Source organism: Sardina pilchardus, chromosome 16, assembly GCF_963854185.1.
Source record: "Sardina pilchardus chromosome 16, fSarPil1.1, whole genome shotgun sequence".
Taxonomy (NCBI): domain Eukaryota; kingdom Metazoa; phylum Chordata; class Actinopteri; order Clupeiformes; family Clupeidae; genus Sardina; species Sardina pilchardus.
Genome location: NC_085009.1, coordinates 3,481,189 through 3,500,288, shown reverse-complemented (window position 1 = coordinate 3,500,288; position 19,100 = coordinate 3,481,189). Strand labels below are relative to the sequence as shown.

Below are 19,100 nucleotides of genomic sequence, written 5' to 3'. Positions count from 1 at the left end.
AATCAGTGAGGAATAGTAAGCTGACTTGGCCTTGTTAAGTGCTTGTTTGTAAGCGATGAGGCTATCTCTCCATGCTTGGCGAAACACTTCCATTTTAGTGGTGCGCCACTTTTGCTCTAGTTTGCGTGTTTTTTGCTTAAGGGTTTTAGTCTCTGATGTATACCATGGAGCGTGTCTTGTTTGTTTCCTTGTTTTCTTTTTGAGTGGTGCTACAGAGTCTAGGGTTGAGTGTAGTGCATTCATTACATTATCAGTTAGTAAATCGACCTCTGTTGAGTTAAGGGAAGGACCTTCTGTTTTAGGAGAAGGGCCCTCTAATATATCCTGAGTCACAGATGTGGAAAGGGTTAGTGGAATTTGTTCTAGAAAGTCTGCAGTCGTTTTTTCAGATAGGCTGCGACTATAGTAGTAAGTGGAGTTAGGTACTAAATAATGTAGTGTCATTTCAAAAGTAATTAGATGGTGATCAGTTAGGGTGGGATGTTGTGGTATGATTGTTAACTTTTCTATGTTTATGCCATATGACAAGACTAGGTCAATAGTATGGTTATGACAATATGATGGTTATGATCATGTCAGGGGGTAGGCCTGCTTTAAAAATAGGACGATAGGGAAAACATCATTCCAACTATTTCAAACATAAGTTTAGAAATATTAATGACCTGGCTGAACTAATTTAACTTTGCAAATACTTCACATGTGCAACAAACTAACAGCCAACCAACAAACAAAATGTCCAGATGCAATAGTAGTAGTATAACTGTAGTATAATTAGGTACAATATATACGATGGCGTGACTTATTTAACCGGTCCGTTAACAATGCTAACCCAAGGAACAACAATGCTAACAAGGAACAATAGTAGACTAAAAATACTATTTTTTTTCCAGATGTCCACTCTCTTATCCAACACTGATAACAGGGAAAGCATACATGTCTAAGAATTGCCAATGGGCAGTTGTCACTATCCTTTGATGGATGTTAAACAAAAAACATAAATAATATTTTAGGCTTGTGAATCAATCCTTGAACAATATGGTGTATGTGAGATTCCAGACAAAGGCTAGTCTTCACCTAAAACATGCATTTTAACTTAGTGGGACCTCATCTGAGTGCAACAATGCCACCCCATCAACAAATGCCCCAGCTCTGACACAACCTATGGCCATGAATGAATCTGACATCAAAGGTGATAAAATATTCCATGACAGAATACTGACAAGAGTTTCAGCAAAGTTCTTTCAGTATAAAACACGACGGATTTACTAAATATCACAGTCTCCAACAGAACTGACACACTGAGAGAAAAAAAGGAAATCCACAGGGAGAGTTTTGCTTCTCCCTGTTTTAAACTTTCATAATGAAATAGCCAGTTAAGAATATTAGGCTTTTTAATTTTTGAAAGAAGAGTGCCTCAAGTGGATTTCCTTTTTTTCTCTCATATGAACTCCTGACCCCAAAGAGCACCTTCACATACTTGATTGAACTTCTGAGCACCCCGGACCGGGGTTGGTAATGGATATTCCCACGAGTGTTGTTGTTGGCCGGAGGCAACCCCACTCTCACTCGTGCTATATTGCTTAACTAAATCTCAGAACTCTCTCCCTCTGTCAACTGCATCCACAGTTCACTCTTATTCTCCTGATAATTCTCCAGAAGTTGATGAAGTGGACAAGAGGAATATCAATGTGAAGCATAATGGTAAGAACATGCAGGTGGATGTGTTTCCTGATGATCAGAAAAATGACATAATATTCCATTTAATCTGAGCTAGTTCATAGTAGAACAAATTGTAAATAAAACATGTTTCGGCCTGCAGTGGCCTTCATCAGGGCTTTATGAACTAGCTCAGATTAAATTAAAAGCTTTTTAATGAAGAAGAAGAGTGCCTTGGATTTCTTCAAAACATCTCAACAAAGTTACGTTTAACCAAAGGGCACCTTCGCACTACTAAACAGAACGCCGAAGCCCTCTGACCTACATCTTCTTTGACATTATATTCAAATTTGAATAAATCAGGGTGGTCAAGAAACAAGATTTACATTGGAGAGCACAACTTGTTCTTGGCATTGGCACTTGGGTGTTTTCACACTTAGTCCCTTTCAGCCTTCTAAACAAACTCAGATCAATGACTCAGCATTTTGCATGCATATGTGAACACACCAACCAAAATCAGACCTCTCTGACACAAATTGAACTCAGACCACCTTGGGAGGTAGTCTCAGCACAGTTTGCTTTGAAGTCCAAGGCACGGTTCACATCTGTGCATTGTGAACACAAATCGCCTTGGGTTCTCCTCAACATATTATAGGCTAGCCTTTTCTGTCCTACTTGACTTGCCAAAAGAGAGGGCATATTGTTTATTATATTAGAATTCATCATTAGGCCTACAGACATTAGGCCTACAGACATTTGTAATTTGGCTACACCCAAACAGGTATGTTGCCAAGCACAAGGCTGTGGGACGCTGGGGAGTTCCTAAACCACACCTGGGGTCAAGCTTTTGTCATAGTATCCGTTTATTTTGTTGAATGAATCCCGTTGGTGTAAGAACCACAAAACTGAAAGCTGGTCCTGCACGTATTCCATGGCTAAGAATGTTTATTGTCTGTAGTAGGTTCAACAGTCAACCTCTTCTGCCTACAGGCAGCTTGCCTTCTTCTAAACCATGTGATCTACTTGAAATACTGTTGCCAATAAAGAAACGCCTACTGTTATTTGCACATGGATGTATGGAAACAAAGGGAAAGTACTTTGCGGACACTTTTAGAGGGGATCTGTTCTAGATTAAATTAATTTGACCAGAGGAATGCACAGTCACATCACATACATTATACTATATCTATCACTATGCTTACATTTTGTTGTCCATTTATTGCTGGTTGCTAGACTTTAACCCTGCACTGTTGCACTGTTTGACTTATTTTCACTACCACCTTGACACACAACTCATACTAATCACAGTACCAATCCTCTGTGCATTCATGTGGATCCTTGTTTTAGTATCTTTATCTTTCTATCTATCTATCTATCTATCTATCTATCGATCTATCTATCTATAAGCTGACATCCAATTTGTTAGGCTGGCTTATCACTACAAATAGCAAGATGTTTTAACAAAACATCCATTTCACTCATCTCGCTGGAATAAATGCAGAATGTGGGCTGTTGTGCAAAGATATGAATTAGGGAAATGATCCACATTTCTGTTCACCAAAAGCTCTAGTTTTGATAACATCTCCATTGTTGACATGAAATAGGTAGTGTCACTGTGAAGTGATGACCTTATGCAGTTAACGGGCCCTTCTTCCTCTGCTCTGGTATTTCAACCTGCTAAGTCTAAGAAACACTGGGGTTTTCTGGGGAAAACCCAGTGGGTGGAACTAAATTAACTGAAAGTGAAACTATCTAACTAGAAATTACAAAAGCCGCAGTATCTAACAGAGAACAAACAGATTGCAGCACTTGGATAAACCAGACAAACACAACAAAATGGGAGCTCTGTATAGCACTCTCTTTCCTGGGGTAAGCAATTTGTTTTGATATGTTCTGCAGCTACAGTACATGTACAGTATATCTAATGTGATGCACATCTAGCTTTCCCTCATGTAAATGTGAGGTCTGTGTGCAAAAAGATCAGACTAATGAGACAAAGCAATGACATTTTGCCATAGTGCATTACATATGGCAAAATGTTTGAAAATAGTATGTATTTGCAAACATGGCAACTACAATGGCAGGTTTCAAGGGTTCCTTTTAAGCAAACAATTCCCTCAACCCTATTCAATGCCTATATCCACTATGATCAAGTCTGTATTTGCATATCAGAAACATATCTGACCTGCAGTATGCTACATCTGAAGGCAAAAGAGTCAGGACAATAAGCCTAGGGAAGAGGCTGTCATTTCATTAGCAAGATGTGGGGAATTCAACTGAAAATCTGGAATCCTCTTTCAGCAGGGGTTGGTGATTATAAGACATGAGATTGTCCAGCTACATTTACAAAGGAATGAGCTCAAACAACCAGATGAAATAGAATTACAGATATAGCAAATACTTTGATAGGATAGTGGAAGATCACTTGCAAAATACAATGAGAAACAGGAATGTATAACATGACAAAACAAGATGTGAAAGGCCGAGATTGCTCAATCTTTTTATGATAAGTTTGGTTTAGCAAACCTTGAATTCATGTCATACGATTTTTTGGCGGTGATGAGCTCAGCCCCGTGGTAGGCACAGCGCTTTCCTGCTAAGGCGGCCGCCTAAAACAACACAGGGCTGCCGCCTTATCTAGCGTCTTCAAAAAAAAAAAAAAAAAAAAATTATGTATAGTGATATTCGCCGAGTTACTTATATTTGCCATGTTTTCTCTCTGTTATTCCAAACCGTGGCCGCTAGTCTCCATTCTCTGTAGAACGCATAACATGTAAAAAAAAAAAAGAAAGAAACTTTTTCAAATTGAGTGGGCCTATGTGCACAGGCGACGCGGTCATTCAGCATGGGTAGCCTATGTTAGGTATCTGGTGCCACTGCTACGCAAATCTCAGAATGACTGCGGACACAAATAAACCTAGCTAGATTTGACGACTCTCACAGGAATGGTTCTCCGTTGAATCTACCAAATGTATGGGATGAGTGGCATAACACTTTTGAGCGCTTTATCTTTTTTTTTTCTTTCACTCGTCTACTATGAATGCATAGACCACTGCATTGTGTGCCATCTAGCCTACAGCTAACAACAACTTGTGACGGCTATTCATTCACGTGTTGTAAAATACTAAAATTGTCTGAAGCTTATACAGGCTAGTTGAAATTGTAGCCTCTTGTCTCCCATGCCAGTTTCATTCATCCCCACCGGTCGGGACGCACGTTTCGGTTTTGTTGAAATAATTCCTGAATGTTTTTGTTAAGAGCTGAACATGCAACTGTATTTGACAGATGACAGATTTGGTTGCTAGTGACAAAATATTAGCGATCTCTAATTACGTTTAATTATAAAGCATTAAAAACTTCCCAGCTCTCCTTAGGCTATATGAGCAACAGGCACGCACAATAGGCTATACAGCTTCAATCAAAGAATTGCAGCTTTAGGCTACACAATTCACTAACTTTACCATACAGTCGAAATGTTACATTTCATGGTATATTCTAAAATATCCACCATTACAAATATTCTTGGTTTTAATGAAAGATTATAATATTGACTGGCTTTAAAATATATCCTATGGTGCTATGCCGAGCAGTGCAAAGGTTTTGAAAGATACAATCAAAAGGCCCTGTATTGGAGTTGTTGGCTTACACTTTTAAGGTAGGCCTATATTGTCTGGTATATTGTTGGATCAGTCAATACATTGTGTTAATGATGTTTAATTGGTTATTGATACAATTAAATCGCACTTTGAATGTGAAATCCAGGTATATTGCTGTCATTAGTGTCATTTTTACTTCAGCTGACCTCCTTGTCTTAAAGTAAAGCAGAAAAGAAGTTATTTAGACAAGTGTTTGCTAGACTGCTCCTATAGCCAGCAATCCCCACTCTACCATTTGGGAATTGAACTGTTAGGCTATGATACTTGGGTGATGTAAGTTATGAAAATATCTTTCTTTGGTTGGTCTTGATGCGGCCTTGACTCCTTAAAGACTTGGTCTCGACTCAGACTTGGTTGTTGTGACTCGGTCAGTGGCAGCGAGGACACTACGGCGACGCCCCCTTCCCCTAGACAGACATCACCTTAACTAACAAATTTTCACCATGTGACCTACTGTACTGTAGTAATGTGGTTACCATCTCAGCCCTACATGGAACATTTATTTTAACTTGTCAAATGTGTCATTAGGCCTCCTCAGAAAATACCATCACTGAAAACCCATCTGAGTTGATGACCTCATCTGAGTGCATCACTGAGGACATCACAGGAACAACAGGTGATGAATATTCCATGACTGAGTATTGAAAAGAGTTTCAGCAAACTCCTTTCAGTATAAAACACTAGACTACACACACACACACACACACACACACACAGACACACACACACACACAGAAAATGTGCTATCATTTGTTATTTACTAAATGCCACTTGTATGCTGATTGTTTTCCTGAAGTTGATGAAGTGGACAAAAGGAATATCAATGTGAAGTGTCAAGGCAAGAGCATGCAAGTGGACGTGTTTCCTGATGAGAAGATAATGGTGCTCCTCAGAGAAGCCTGCCAGTTCTATCAGAAGAAGGAAGCGTGCATGAAGATTGTTTGCAATGGTAAATGCTACAAATTAGTTCTCATGGTTACAAAGATTATTGTTCAGCCGTAATGAGCCAGCCTGAAGCTTCTAAACTTTATTTTTCTATTAACCAACAGCTCTTATCTCTCATGACTAGAGTAGCATTTTTTAACCAAACTAAGATTGCATGTTTGGTCATTTTGTCCAACCAACACCATCACAACAAATTGGAGAACTAGTGTCCATTACTGTCACAGTCAAGGTTTTGTGTATTGCCATTATTACACAAAAAGGAGTAGAATAAGGTCTTGTAACTGCCAACCCCATCAATTTAATATAAAAGCCTTGTGGTACTGTCAAACTCTAAAGACTTGATGTCATCTTTTTGATTGCAGGAGACATACTGAATGTTAACAAAACCATCAGAGAAGCCCACCTCAGAGCAGGATGTTCTGTCAACCTCATCAGAGCTTGCTGAAGTAAATCATGCAAATGTAAATCATGTACAAATTATTTAAACACTAACTTAATGAACACTGACTTAATGTACATCTGTACTGTGAATGCAACATCATTGTAACTACATTAAGCTACACAAAACTTCATGTGTCATTGTCAAGTTAAGTTTACCTTAGAATGTTGCTACTTCTCCTATGTATTACACTGATGCAGATGCAGATCTCATTTATGTTATGTTACATTAGCCACGTTTACATGGACAACTTTCTTGTCATTCCAATTAAATCATTATGATTGAAAATGTTGCGCTGTCTGTTTACATGGGCTACTTTCTATTCCGATCAGGTGCTTGTAGCGCTTTAGAATCTTTGAATGGAATAGCTGTTGTTTGCTACTTTTCATTGGAAAGATATAGCAGTCAATCCGAATGACCATATACATGGGTGTTCATTCGGAATAGGAACGGACTACATCACCTCTTCCATTCCGATTACAATTCTGATACGATCAGGTATTTTCATTCCGATTGAGGTCCACTGTAATAGTTGCCTGCCACCTACAGGCCTTCTGAGGTAATGACCTCTAACTTTTACCAAACACATCATTTTGAACATTGCATTCACACAAGAATGTGTCAGGTCCAAATCCAGGTCTGAACCTCACATTGACATCAGTTTGCAAAATAGCCAGCTTTTCACAGTGGCAACTACAGTGTTAGTAAATCAAGTCTGTTAATTTAGCTAGGTATATTATTAGTTGGCTGTTTTTTTAGATGAAAACCCTGCTTTAAGCATCAGGATCAACCATTGGCCGACCATGGTTTCAGCTCAATAACTTCTCGCGGCTAGGCTACAGAGGCAGGATAGGCCGCTAGGAAACCAGCAAACAGCTTCCAGCCGGTTAGCCACAATGAAGCAACTAGCATTCCCATAGATACTTATTCTAGTGGTGGGCAAACTCCTGGGCAAAAATCTGCCTACCCATCCTTCAATCCCATCGGACAACGTATTACATGTTGTTTATCAAAGAGAGCTTTTGTTAGCTCTCCGACACAAAGGGACTGCGCTGCCGAGTTACCAACTGGGAGAGGACAGGATAAGGCCAAGTACTGAAAGACCTCACCGGTGAAAGAGAGAAAGACTAGGAGGGGTCAGGCAGAGGCTCATACGCAGAGGTAGTAAGCCACCGCTTCCTTCCATCATCCTGAGCAATGTAAGGTCACTGAGCGATAAAAATAAACAGCTTTACTTTGAATTCAGAGAGGCATGTATCACGGTGTTAACGGAGACATGGCTACGCAACGACATACCAGATACCAAGCTCCAGCTGGACGGCTTCTCCTGCACAAGGGCGGTAAGACAAGGAAGCATCAAGTGTCTATGTAAGGGACAATTGGTGTAAACAACGTTCCATCAGAGAATTTTTCTGCAAACCTGATCTAGAGGTTCTCTGCTTATCTATGCATCCGCTCTATTTACCCAGAGAATTTGGAGATATTGTTGTTGTTGGAGCCTATGTTCCCCCCAGTGGCAACACAATCAGCTTCAGCGAACTCCGGAAGCCCCACTGTTCATTCTTGGGGACTTCAACCATTGTTGCCTCAAGCTGCCTGGATACCACCAGTGTGTTCAATGGGGCACACGCAATCCCATTCACTTCCTGTCACTCTTCACTGTCTCTATCATTAAAGGCATAAAAGCCCAAAATTTAACAAAACATTAATGATTGTTGAAGGATTGTTGTTGCTATGTAGACGGCGAGCTTAAACTGTTAATTCTGCATAGCATCGTGACCATGCTGCGCAACTTTGTTCAAAACAGCTGCATTCAAATTAACTCTGCCAACGTCTTACTCTTATCACAATATAGTTTAGTCTCCCTAATGTATGCTACCAAGTTATGCAATCAAGCAGTATCTCTAAGCGTTATAATAATACTGTTTGCAAAATCCCGATGTAAATGGAAAGTTTTCCAGGCCTCAAAAGTGTTTCTCTCAAGAAGAAGTAACTAACTACGCAGAAAACATTATCCTGCATGATTCAGAAGCCTTTTAACTGTGTTTTATTGACAAGGGTTCCCTAACTCAATTACACCTATACACTACCTACACTACCAACATTACTACCCCCCACCTCCACAATAAAACACCAACTGAGCAATATAACATGCCTTTTTTATTCAGTATATAGGCAATATTTTGCTGTGTTGGTTAATACCCTATTGATTATTGATACCAAGGGAAATTTACATTCTCAGGAAAAAAAGTCGCTTATCAGTTAACCGTTAATTGATTGATAAGGTCAATTAACTAATGATTAATTAATTAATCAATAATTTGTGTATCTGTGTGTTTGTGTAGTGTTTTTTGCAGGATAAGCAGCTTTATCCAGCACAAGACAAATTTCTCCACCTGAGACAATAAAGTTAATCTAATCTAATCTAATTACTTTCATCATACAAAAAACATTTGTTTTCTCCTCACAACTGCCACTAGAGCATAGCCTAGAATAATTTGGTGCCGGGGCAGTCTAGCAAATCTCCGTTTGACTTGGGAGCTGGGCTCAGGCAGAAACCCTTGGACCAATCATATTGCGTATAGAGTCGGTGGGCAGGCTTAACATAAGGATGATTGACATGCGACCAGAAGTTGCGACCGTTAAGCATCCTGCTACTTGAAAACAAGAAGATGATTCGTTTAGCGCTATCCTATTGCGTGGAGAAGGAATTTGAAAGACAACTGTTGATCCCACCCCTCCGATTGAGCCCTGCCTACGGTGAGTTCCCAGACCCTACATCTTGACTAGAGCATGGTTATTGTAAAAAATATATAAGAGCAATAAATGTTATGGACTTTGAACCCCGACTGAAGCTGTAATCTATTAAGCAAGACTGAAACTAAATTGTGTGAGTGTTTTCTTTACATGAGTCAGCTACTGTCTCTTATTTTTGTAGATGTTGGACTCTTCACATTACAACATCAAACAACGAGACAGAACAAAGATAGATCAAGGAGTGGCACAGAGTTACCGCCATAGTAGTATAATGGCCTGCAGTGACCCGTCTATGATGCAAAAGTGAAAGCAAGAGTAGTAGCCTACACTCTTTCAAAGCATGACACTGAAGGTTGGTCAGTGTTATACAGCGGGAGCACGTTATACACACAAAGATGGGGGCTATCTACAGTCTTCTGGAAGTGGCATACAATATCATCTATCCGCGGGTGAGATGATCATTGAGCATGTTGGAAATGTCTACATATTTGGCACTTACTGTGTGTATTGACTGTTTCAGTTACAGAATTACAAACTGTATGAAATCCAGGTTAGATTTGTTCATAGCTATTTGTTGAGCTGTGTGTGTGTGTGGATTGTTGTTGCCACATAGACGTAGCTTAACTGTTTTTAATTCTGCATAGCATCATGACCATGCTGCGCAACTTTATTCAAAACAGGTGCGTTCAAGTGAACTCTGCTAACGTGTTACTCTTATCACAACATAGTTTAGTCTCCCTAATGTAGGCTACCAAGTAATGCAATCAAGCCGTATCTCTAAGTGTTAGAATACTGTTTGAATGTCGAGTTTAGCATGCTTACAACCGCTTCAATTTCGAGCAGGTTACTCATGCGTACCAAATGTTTGCAAAATCCTGATGTAAATGTGAAGTGTTTTCCAAGACTCAAAAGTGTTTGTCTCAATTGAGGAAAAAGTACAAATCTTTATGGAAGTGGAATACAATATCATCTGTCCGCGGGTGAGATGATCATTGTGCATGTTGGAGATGTTTAGGTATTTGGTTCTTACTGTGTTTATTGACTGTTTCAGTTACAGAATTACAAACTTTGTACGAAATACAGGTTAGATTTGTTCATGGCCATGGTGTGTGTGTGTGTGGGGGGGGGGGGGTTCTACATCCAGATGTAGCTTTAATCGTCTACACAGGCATTGGTCTTAGGCTACGTTTACACAACACCGCCTGGCGTATTTTTTTTACCGCTTTCACACCTTTCACTATACTAGGAAAAATAACCTTGTGTTTACATCAGGGCTGTACGCTAAGCTTTTTCACTAGGAGCACAGGTGCTCCTAAATGAAAAAGTTTAGGAGCACAGAAAAAAAATTAGGAGCACTATGAAATTTCCTTGAAAACCTTCTTGCCTTAAGCAGGATACAGATCATTCACAGCAGTGGCAATCATAGTCTCTGCTCAAACCCTACACACACAGAAAATGGCTTGTCTTGTTTCTATTTCATATTTTGAATTCAGAATTTGTATACATTTCGTTATCAATTTATAACATTTTAGGATCTGCATAATTACTTATAGCTTATAATATTCAGTAAACTGAATACTTCATATTGATTACACTGTAATGATATTACAGGGGTGGTGTGTAGGCCTAGGTCTAATTGAGTGCCTGTCACTTTAAGATGTACGTGAACATAATTAGGTTTCATTCGGTTTTAGGAAAAGAGTCAAGCATAGAAGGATACATCATGTTTTCATTAAAAAACTTAAATGTTCAAAAAACGAACAAAGGTAAAGAAAAATATTGTATTATAGAAAAGATGAGTGTCCACTGTCCAGTAACGTTAACTTCTATGATTTAGGTAGCCTACCATGGCATGGCATCGTGAGTTGTCACTTTTTCCTTGGTCATGTTTAATTGGCTGGGTGCTTAACTTACTCTACCATGACTCGTCTTGGAGTTTGGTAGGCTATATCTGTTATATCCAATGAGTGACAACCAGAGCTCAAAATAACACGTTACGGTATTCTCCTGATAACGTTAGTGAAATGGAATTAATGTGAATGTAACCTCCATACAAAGACGCAGAGTGGCTATATGATGCGCACATTTGCAATGAAAATGTTCCGCCTTTTTAAAGCAGGTGTAGCCTACACCAAATCGTGGTTAAATCCATCATTTGGACAACAGAATCAGTCGGATTTCTCTCATAGAAGTCAACCAGCCCTATGTCAAATGCAGGCTGGGGTGAAGCTAACACGGTTTCCACACCGTGTTTATCAACCGTGATAATAATAATATTTGAAATGAACACGGTAATTGTAGGCTATATAGTCAACATTCTTATCATGGTTTGCCGTTTCAACGGTAGGCTAATCGCTACAAAGTCACCAACTGATAATGAACAGATTGAAGAAAAAGAAGAATGGTTTTGGAGTGACATTTCTTGCGTGTGTGAGAGACAGCGAGGTTGATGCTGAAAGCGTGAGTTTCCAGCCAGGAGCGTTAGAGTTGTCAACTATGAAATTTGTATACAGATGCGCGAAAATTGTACTAGCCTATACTTTGATCCACTTGGTGTGGATTTTTAGGAGCAAAATGCGAATAAAAGGGTTGAATTCAGTACTCGCACCTGTGCTCCCATTTCATATTTTCAATTAGCACTAATATATATTTCCTCGCATTTGCGACGAGGTGCTCGCAGTGTACAGCCCTGGTTTACATACAGAGATGTAACCGGCAAAGTTGCCCAGAAGAAGCACACAGTGGGTGTTCCCAACGGTATCTATGCAAATGTCTTTCCTCGTAGGAGAAACGATATGGTTCATGCGCTCTCATGCTCAAGGGCATCAGTTTTTTTGTATTAGTGCCGGGGATAAACTTGAGTGTGGTTAGAAAAGTGCTGGGTATAATTATTAGCCTGATAAACCAGCCTAAATGGATTGGATGTCTAATTTAGTCTGGCTCCGATGAATGGATACAACGGAACATTGTTGATGAGCACAACCCGTTGTCTTTCAAACCGTGTCTGTGCCTATAGGCCAACGCTCCCTCAAAACTAGGGATGGTGAAAACTAAAAATGTTCTTGACCGACCACCGAGCCTCATTAGCCGGTTGAAACCGGTTAACCGATTCGTTTAAAATATTCTACGCTATTTGAAATAACAGCCACGCAATTCAGCTCACACACACAGCCCCGGCGGCGGCGCCGCACTTTCACTCACGTCACTTTTTTAAAAATCCCCTACAGCGCGAAACATGAGTCCCGCAAACCAAGGAGCTTGTAAGTAAGTGGAGGACAGATGGCTCCTTCGTTTCGAAATGGTTTGGATACAAGGTGATCGCGTTGCAAATAAAGGCGTTTGTCTAGCGTTAGAAGCTCATTTGAAACTGAAATTGCCGCGGCTCACTTAAGAAAATGACAGCTCCGAAGAGACGCCGCTATAGCCTAGTTTGAGGAAGTACTAACAATAATAAAGAAAGATGATCATCACTACCTTATCTGTTACCATTGATGACCCTTCCTGAAATGTATATTTAATGTGTTTCCAAATCTAAGCCCATCTTATGCGGAAAGTTGCTGCAACACGATAAAACCAATGGATAAAACGGGCACCTCCAGATTGCAAAAGACGCACCGGCCAAGGCATGCGTGCGAATGTTTTTATTGGTTTATTAAGTAGCCTACAAGCAGGCGAGTTATTACAAATTGAGTGTGAGTGATTATTTGTTAACTTCACGCAAAAAAGACCTTGGAATGAGATGGCTAGCTGTAGTAGCGTTTAGTCCACTGTCTATAATAATAGCCTAATTTAGAGATCGTTTTTTTTTTTTTTTTAACCGACTAGCGACAACTTTGATCGGCTAACGTGGATACGGTCAACCATCGGTCAAACAGTCACCGGTTAACATCCCTACTCAAAACCCCGCCCCAGAGCCCTCTGCCCCGCCCGCGTTGATTCAAAACACATCTCTGCGTTGTGATTGGTTTAGTTGCCATCTGCCAGATTCAGGGCAGTGTTTTCAAAATGTACAATGGTCCGAGGCCAGACCCAAATGCAGGCAAAACATTTTGCCGTCCAGCAGTTGGCCCTGGTTTTCCAGGCTATATAATGATATTAATCCGTTTTATTATAATATGCACTGCATTGCAGTGTATTGAATATTGACAGGTTTGAAAATCGTAACATTAGGCCTATTTTCAATCAATACAAGTTGAAAGCCACACATGTTTTGTCTTAGTTTTGTCTTCTCCCAAATGTTGTTCGGCAAATTTGACAACTGTCAGCTTAAATGTCAAATCATATTTCCTTCCCTTTGTCGCCCTAGGATTGAGAGAAACCCAGAGAAACGAGAGAAATTGAAAATAAACACAGAGAGTTCGTGAACTGTTGTGTTGTGTTACCAGCATACGAGTAGCCTAGTCTATCCTGAGACGTGATAGCATATTTTGTCTAATGCGCATATTTGAAACCATTTGGAACTCTGGATTTCACTTCCAGTTAAAGTAACTGAAATTGTTTTTGGGAAAGGTAGGCCTACATTGTTGCATGTAGGACAACACATTGTTTCGGCTATTTCAGTCCATTATGCGTTGGCATTGTCGATCACAATAGGTTTATCTGTAGCCCTGGGCAGTGGGCACCAACTTTTTTGATGAATTGATAAACATTTAAAAAGTGGTGGGGACAAAACCGTTCGTCATAAAAAGTGGTGGAGACATGTAGGCTACCCGTTCCCCGGCGAAAATGACGCAGCTGTTTCCGAAAGCCGAAAAGGAGTAGGCTCACTGTTGCAGACGCACACTCAACATAGCCTATACAAAAGATTGCTAATGATTTGTGAAACTGCTCTTTGGGGGGGGGGGGGTTAATTTGTGTTCTAAGGCACAGAGCACAGCTCACAGAGGTAGATAGATACATAGACAGATAGATAGATAGCTATCCAAAGAGAAATTACAGAATTACATTCATGAGGAAATACGTCAGATTATTTTTGACTTGTTTGAAACTTGTTTGCATAGTGCTAATCATCCTCACCGTTGTCAAACTCTCAAATGAAACATAAAGTGTTATTTCAATCTGCTGCTTGTGTTAATGGCAATTTTGAACTATGACAAATAGTTTGTTAGTTCATGCTCGTCTTTTTCGAAGTGAACCTTGCGAACATTTTCAGAGTGTCAGACTGAATTTACAAACACCCGAAAAAACAAAACAATAAAAGAGTTGTAAGTGTTGCAGTCTGTAGGTGTCTAGGCTACTAGGGATTTCTGATGGCATTTCCGAAAGCTCACAAAATATTTTTTCTCTAGCTTACATTTCAGTCAAAACTATATGGACTGGGCCACTTAGAGGTTGCTTCCGGGCCGCCTATTGAATGAGTAGAACTGGGCTACAGTATCAAGCACACCGCAGCAATGCTGCAGCGGACTGTACTGCCACCTCGTGGCGGTAAGTTGTAATACAGCTGTAATACATTTCACGCAGAGCGTGAATCAGGCAACGTGTGAAGGAAACGGCCATCACTAAGTAACGCCTACTGTAGATAGCGCCGTCATCATGGTGGGGGCATAATCACCGGAGGCCAATGGAGAAACTGGTGTCTATAGATACTGAGGTTTTTGTCTCCAGCAATATGATGACCACGCTCAAGTATGCCACTTAATAGAACGACAGACAATGCAGCATCTAGCTTTCTAATATCTATGGGTGAAAAGATGTAAAACAGCGATGGATCAGTCTACTTTAAAATGAAAAATTGGAGACTCTGAACTGAACTGTATAAATGGAGAGACTAAATTGTCATTATGTTTGCTTCATTAGGCTACATTGTGTAATTTTGCTACATTTTGGTTGGTGGTGAGCCAAGGCAAAAGTACCACCACTCAAAAAACACTGGTTTAATGATGTTACACCCAAACACACCCCTGACTGATTAAGAAACATAGAAACACCTTGTTGTGCCATCCGCCCAACATTTTTGATAACAAAACAACTCCCAAATTAAGCTATTCGCTAGTGACCATGCATTTTAGAGAGAAAAGAAAGAAATGCGGTAACACTTTACATTACAGATCGGTAATAAGTGGGTAATGTTATGGTGATAAGTATGCAATTTAATTTTTAAACCACATATTACAAATAATTAATGTGTCATTTCTAGACAATTACTGTGCAATTACCATACAACAACAATGCAAATAACTTGGGTTTAAGGGTAAAATAAAATGGTAATAACTGCTGTAAACATGTACTTAGGCTACTGAAGCAATACATATTTAGGATTTACTTATTGTGACATAATATGTGACCTGTTATCTGTTGTTATGATGAAATAAATGAGGTAATTTCACAATAACTATATGGTATCAGGGCTGTAAAATACTGATAGGCTACCACTGAGCTCCAGGGGGATAGAGTTTGATGGCATTCTAATGTCACATCTACTGTATCTAAAGTATAGTCTTTTGATGTCATCCAAAGCCATTATACTCACATTTTGGGGGCAAATGGTAGCCTACTTCAATTTAAAAGAGATATCTAATAGTAACAACAAATTTGGACTAGGCTATTTCTTTGTAATAAAGGCCACTGACGAGTCTATTTTTCTTGTTTGTGTTGAATGTGTGGGCATACTGGACATAGCCTAACTTTCCAGACTAGTTTGAGACATTTCACAACAGTGACAACGAGTGTTAGGGCACAGTAGGCTATTAGCCTACCTGATGTCGTCAATGAAACCAGCACATTGATCCGATCTTCAGCAAGGCGCTCCATTATGGTGCATTCGAAGTTTTGGTGACATGAGAAGTCCACGGAGGCACTCGGAATTGTGCCCTGCAGTCTCGCAGATAACTCAATGCAGCTGACTGTCAGGCAAAAACAAACACGCTTATCATTTAAAGTGCGTGGTGAATATGAGATAAACTAGGCTACATCTCGTCTTTTAAACTTTAAAAGGTATAAGGTCAAGAATATGGACAGGTGGGAACACAACCAGTCTGTTATTCCTGCAAAGTCCTAACCAAGGCTAGGCTAGGCGTGCTTAGAGCAGGAGTCGGGAGCCTGACCAAAATCACAAGTAGGCTACCGACACATTAAACAAAAACCATAGGGCCTACACACACATCTGGCTCTGCAGTCCCAAACAGAAAAACAGAAAGTCTTGTAGGCTACCGACACCAGCTCGTTTTGGTTTGGGACAAACAGAAAGTCTAGCAGCCCCGCGATCATGCTCATAAAAAGGTAGACTGACCGATTGAGGAGTGTTGTAGCCTAAATAGCCTACACGCTAAAGGGTAGGCTAAGCTCTGCAGAAAAACCTGCAATCGTAAAACGAGAAAACAGCGAAGAAATCGCCAAACCTAAATAGTTCCTCTTGATGATACACAGATAAACTTTTTGGAAATGTTGCTGTTACTTGGTAGGCTTAGGCTACAATGTTGCAACGGGCAACCAGCAACAAACTCGCAACACACTCTGCACACCCACTAGCCAAATCCCATTCCTTCTCGTTCTCAGTGGCACTAACGGCCATTTACATTTCTGGGGAAAGTCTTATTTGCCTCAGTGTATACATATTGTTTTTAAGCATTGATCCAATTCGGGTCAAATAGAACAACTTACCGGAGTAGGCCTATGCTTTTTTCTCCGTCCAGTGTCGCGACGCCGCAATCTGTTGAAAAGCAAAATAGCCTAGTCATGATCCATTGCTAACATTCTGATTGATCTCAAAACGTTGCACATACGTTTTTTGATCTCAAAATGGAACATAAGTAGGCCTATCCAAGAATAGGCTATAATGTTTTACAAAAAAAAAAAAATTAAGCCTGCTCGTTGGAATGACCGGAAAGATTAGGCCTCAGCAGCCTACCTTTCCTATAACCTCTGTAAAACACATTTAGATTTTGGAAGTCTGGTTATTAAACCCTATGTGATCATAGAATAAACGCATTTGTCAGTTTAATGAGAGTGAGTGGATTTACTGACCTGCATCATGCTTTTTTGGCGGTAAGCGGCTACTTCAGTGGTGGTTGTCAATCTGTGTCCGCGGCAAATGGCTGCATCACGATGCGTGATGCCACGAATTGGTTTGGCTACATGCGCCTGTAGTGTTTAAGAAATGATCAAGAAACAATGATGCATGAAGTGGATCTCTGCGTGGTTTAATAATGTAGCCTATATTTTTCGGTGCAGATTATTCCCCAGGTCGTCCACAACACACATGGTGAAGAGATCTGTAGGCCTACTGATGGAGAACTTGATGATGTTGATGGTCGCCGCGTGACCAAATTACCGTTTGGTAAGAAGATAGGCCTAGGCCTAAAGTGGAGGATGAAGTAGAGCGGAAGGTTACAAACCAAGAAAAGTAGACCTAGCGGGGAAACTGTTCAGTCCTAAGATCAGCCTATGCCCTATGACATAGCAGAGTTGAATTACTTTATAGGCTGTGCAGCATTCCCATCGAATTGATCTGTTTAATTTACAGTTATATGTTCACTACATTTTCAGACTATTACCTCATTTAATGAAATTAGAGTGGAGATGTAATGACAGCATATGGATTAATTGGAAAACAAGTAAAAATCTTGAAGTTAGATTGTGTTGTCAACAATGGGAACAACCCAATTCACTTTTTTCACAACCCAATTCACTTTTTAACTTTAAACAGGGAGAGCGGAGATAGGGGATGTGGACAAAAGGAACATCATAGTGAAATGTGCGGGGAAAACAGTGGAGGTGGACATTTTCCCATATGAGAAGGTTCTAGTTTTACTGCAGGAGGCTTGTGAAAAGTTTGGGAAGAAGCCCAATGCAATGTGCATAGTTTTAGATGGTAAGTATTGTGGCTCCCAGCCTCTCACAATTACAGACAATCTTTTCAAGTTGTAGGTCATTAAGACAATGTAATTGACTGGCATAATACAAGATACATTTTGTTGTCATCTTTGATGAGTAGATAAGAAACAACTGACTTTTGACACATGCCAAAGTTGAGCCATCAGCTTTACTGCTGATTACCTGCTGCCTCCGTAGACTAATGAAGTTTGGAGAGCACTTAAAAACTGCAAGGGATTATTATGTGTAATATTATATGTAGTTTGATTTTTCCTCTTTTTTATAATGAACTCATGCATCCCAAATGTTTTGCCCTGGAGATTTGTTAAATTCTACTAAATTTCAACAGTATAGCCTACTCAGAAAAAGTCAGGAACATCGTAACAAATATATTAGGCCTATCATGCACACATCCAATGACAAGAAGACCAATGCTCTGTCACATTAGTCTTTTAATTGTCTCATTAAATCCTTTCCATTTTATTTAATCAATTTTGTCGTCTGTTTCAGGAGAAATTTTGGAAGCTGAGAAAAGAATCAATGACTACAAACTACGTGGTGGGCAGACAGTTCATCTCATCAGAAGGGCCTCCAATTACGTAATACTGCCTAGTAATTAATTGACTCACTAGAGGGAATATGCACGATAAACTGCATCCATGGGGTGGCGCACACGTTCAGAGAAAATCCACCTATATCCACCTAATATGTATAGCCTATATATTAAAGATATATTTTAGATAGCCTATATTTTCTATTTTTTTCTACCTTAATAGGCTAAATGTGGATTAGGCCTAATAATAAAAATGCAACATAACGATATAGGCCTACTA

At 39.8% G+C, this 19,100-nt stretch overlaps 1 long non-coding RNA gene across 2 annotated transcripts in view; it reads right to left on the bottom strand.

The window, feature by feature from the left end:
* LOC134060295 (uncharacterized) overlaps positions 1-17,668 on the bottom strand; it is a 47,659-nt gene extending 29,991 nt beyond the window's left edge. For both annotated transcript variants that reach the window (XR_009935156.1, XR_009935155.1), the window contains exons 1-3: positions 17,419-17,668; positions 17,056-17,104; positions 16,152-16,298 (exon numbers count right to left, since the gene is read on the bottom strand). This is a non-coding gene — a long non-coding RNA (uncharacterized LOC134060295). The remainder of the gene's footprint in view (positions 1-16,151; positions 16,299-17,055; positions 17,105-17,418) is intronic.
* Positions 17,669-19,100: the final 1,432 nt, after the last annotated feature.